Source organism: Symphalangus syndactylus, chromosome 21 (genome assembly GCF_028878055.3).
Source record: "Symphalangus syndactylus isolate Jambi chromosome 21, NHGRI_mSymSyn1-v2.1_pri, whole genome shotgun sequence".
NCBI classification, from domain to species: domain Eukaryota; kingdom Metazoa; phylum Chordata; class Mammalia; order Primates; family Hylobatidae; genus Symphalangus; species Symphalangus syndactylus.
This window is the reverse complement of record NC_072443.2, coordinates 45431408-45435400: the sequence shown is the minus strand read 5'-3', so window position 1 is coordinate 45435400 and position 3993 is coordinate 45431408. Positions and strand designations below refer to the sequence as shown.

At 40.3% G+C, this 3993-nt stretch overlaps 1 pseudogene; it reads right to left on the bottom strand.

The window, feature by feature from the left end:
- Nucleotides 1–92, bottom strand: LOC129471771 (uncharacterized; annotated as a pseudogene).
- Between the last annotated feature and the right edge of the window lie 3901 nt (nt 93–3993).

Genomic DNA, 3993 nt, shown 5'->3' with positions numbered 1-3993 from the left:
AGTCAGAGGCATAATGTGCCAACGTTGAAACAAGGTTCGAGGGTGGCACTCACACATCCACGTGAATGCTCAGTCATGAACTACAAAAGGATCTTATTGAGGATTTTTGCATCTATATTCAGAAGAGGTATTACAGGTCGAGTATCCCCAATCTGAAATCTGAATTCCAAAATGCTTTAAAATCCAAAATGATTTGAGCGCTGATGTGACACCACAAGAGGAAAATTCCACACTTGGCCTCATATGATGGGTCATAGTCAAAACGCAGTCCAAACTTTGTTTCATGCACAGAGTTACTTAAAATATTGTACAGTTACCTTCAGGCTATGTATATAAGGTGTATATGAAACATAAATGAGTTGTGTTTAGGCTGGTGTCCCATCCCCAAGACATCTCATTATGTATGTGCAAATATTCCAAAAACTCCAAATCTGAAACACTTCTGGTTCCAAGCATTTCCGATAGGGGATACTCACTTTAGTCCGTAGTTCCCTTATGGCGTCTTTGTTCGGCTTTGGTATCCGGATAATATCGATCTCATAAAATGAGTTCCCTCCTCTTTTGTTTTTTGGAAAAGTTTGTGAAGGACTGGTGTTAATTCTTCTTTAAACATTTTGGTAGAATTTAGCAGTGAAGCCATCTGGGACTGGGCTTTTCTTTGTGGGAAGTTTTCAATTGTTAACTCAATCTCTGTGCTTGTTATAACTCTGTCTTAGTCTGTTCTTGTGCTGTTATAACAGAATACCTGAGACTGGGTAATTTATGAAGAGAGATTTATTTCTTATAGTTCTGAAGGCTGGGAAGTCTTCCAGTCTCAGGTGGAAGATGGAGGGGCTGCACCTGGCCAGGGCCTTCATGTTTCATCCTCCCATGGCAGAAGGAAGGGAGAGGAGGAGGTGAGAGAGAGAGAGAGAGAGAGAGGTGGGGGTGGGGATAAAGATTTTGGGGAAGAAGAGGGCCGAACCCATTCTTTTATCAGGAACCCACTTCTGAGATAACTCACCCACTCCCACAATAATGGCATTAATCCATTCATGGGGGCTCTGCCTAGTAACCCTTAAAGGTCCCACCTCTCAAAGCTGTTGCTTTGGGGATTAAGTTTCCAACGCATGAGCCGTGGGGGACATATTCATACCATAGCAAGCTCTATTCACAACATCTATTTCTTGTGGAGTCAGATTTGGTATTCTGTGTCTTCCTAGGAATTTGTCCATTTCATTTAAGTTATCTAATTTGTTGGCATTAAATTGTTCATAGTATTTCTAATAATTTGTATTTCTATAAGTTTGGTAATAAAATCTTGACTTTTGTTTCTGATTATAATAATTTGAGTCTTTTGAGGGGGTAGTCAATCTAGCTAAATGTTTGCCATTTTGTTGATCTTTTCAAAGAACCAGCTTTTGATTTCATAAATTTTTTCTGTATTGCTTTTCTATCCTCTATTTCATTTATTTCTGCTCTAGGCTTTCCTTCTTTCTGCTTTCTTTGGACTGTTATTATCAATTATTGAGAATGTTGTATGAATATACCACATTATGACTATGTGTTGGTGAAGTTTTCTCAAGAATTTTAATTTTTGTTAAAATTTGCCTCATATATTTTGGGTATATGTTGTTAAGTATATTTAAGTTCAAAGTTATGATATATTTCAGGTTAATTGTTCCTTTTGTTGTTGTCTAATATACTTTATTTCTAAAAAAACTGTTTTGGCCAGGTGAGGTAGCTCACACCTGTAATCTCAGCCCTTTGGGAGGCTGAGACGGGAGGGTCACTTGAGCTCAGGAGTTTGAGGCCAGCCTGGGCAACACGGCAAAATCCCATCTCTACTAAAAATACAAAAATTAGCCAGGCATGGTGGCGTACACCTGTAGTCCCAGCTACTTGGGAGGCTAAGCCAGGAGAATCGTTTGAACCCAGGAGGCGGATGTTGCAGTGAGCCGAGATTGCACAGCCTGGGTGACAGAGCAAGACTCCATCTCAATAAAAGTGTTTTGCCTTAAAGTTTAATTTGACAGATATTAATAAAACTATGCCACTTCCTTCCTGTGTAAAACTATTGATCTGAGACCTTTTTTAAAAAATTTGTAAGTATTTGAAGCTATAAATTTCCTTCTAAGCATTGATTTAGCTTCATCCCATGTTTTGGTTTGCTGTGCCTTTGTTTTTTTTAGTTAACAGTGTTTTCCAATTTTACTCATGATTTCTTCTATTTATTTATTTATTGAGACAGTATCACTGTGTTGCTCAAGCTGGAGTGCAGCGGCACAGTCACGGCTCACTGCAGCCTCGACCACTGTGGCTCAAGGGATCCTCTTACCTCAGCCTCCCGAGTAGCTGGAACCATGGGCTCTGGCCGTCATGCCCAGCTAATTTTTTGTTTTTTTGTAGACACAGGGTTTTGCCATGTTGCTCAGACTGTGATTTCCTCTTTAACTATTGGTTATATAGGAATGTGTTGTTTAATATCCACATATTTGTGAATTTCCCAAATTTTATTGATTTGTAATATCATTCAATTGTGTTTGGAGAACACACTGCATAATTTCAATCCCTGTGATTCTTCTGCCTCAGCCTCCCAAGTAGCTGGGACTACGGGTGTGTGCCACCATGCCCAGCTAATTTTTTTTTTTTTTTTTTTTGTATTTTTAGTAGAGGCAGGATTTCACCATGTTGGCCAGGATGGTCTGGATCTCTTGACCTTGTGATCTGCCCTCCTTGGCCTCCCAACGTGCTGGGATTACAGGCGTGAGCCACCGTGCCTGGCCTATTCAAAACATTTTCTATGTCCTTTTTTAAGTTTTGAAGTTTTCTCCACAGAGGTATTAATTTTCTGTGAATTTCTAGGTACTTTCACATTTTTCATTGAGAGGTACTTATGTTTCTTTATTTTTTTATTTTTTGAGACAGAGTCTTGCTCTGTTGTCCAGGCTGGAGTGCAGTGGTGTGATCTCAGCTTACTGCAACCTCCACCTCCTGGGTTCAAGCGATTCTCCTTCCTCAGCCTCCTGAGTAGCTGGGATTACAGGCGTGTGCCACCATGCCCGGCTATTTTTTTTTTTTTTTTTTGTAGTTTTAGTAGAGACAGGGTTTCACCATGTTGGTCAGGCTGGTCTCAATCTCCTGACCTCGTGATCCGCCCGCCTCGGCCTCCCAAAGTGCTGGGATTACAGGAGTGAGCCACCGCACCCGGCTCTTATGTTTTTTTATTACTGGTGTTCAGAAATGGTATTAATTTTGTAGGTTGATCATGTGGCTGGAAAATATGCTAACTTGTCATTCTAAAAGTTTGACTCTTTATTTTGTGAGTTTTGCAAGTTTATCATCTCACCTTCAAAAATCTGTTTTTATTTCTTCCTGAGCTAGTTTTTACACCTCTTATTATGTCTGGACCATTGTACTCTATATATATATTTTTTTTCATTGTACTATATTAAAACTAGTGGTGACAGTAATTTCCCCTCAAATTAGGACTGAAAGTTCCCTTTTAAAAAACCCCAAATTCAGCCTGGGCAACAAGGCAAAACCCCGTCTCCACTAAAAATACAAAAATTAGCCAGACATGGTGGTGCATGTCTGTAGTCTCAGCTACTCAGTAGACTGAGGTGGGAGGATTGTTTGAGCCCAGGAGGCAGAGGCTGCAGTGAGCCAAGATGGTGCCACTGCACTCCAGCCTGGGTGACAAAGTGAGACCTAGTTTCAAAAAAATAAAGTGGATTATCCCCAAAACCACTGTCCTACTTTTAGAAAATTCAAGATAGTTTTGGGAAGGGAATTTTGGAGTCTCATTGGCCATGTAAGGGACTGGGCAGGCTTCTCAGGGAGAATCGTGGGGCTGATTACGTAGTGCCCAGCTCTACTTGGAAAACTCTTTTCGCAACATTTACATGGAAATCAGAGACACAGGCCCAGATGTTTGGGTTAAAATGAGACAAAGGAAAAGAAAAGTCATGTACAAGAGGCAAGAAGACCTCTTTTCTAAATGGTCCATATTTA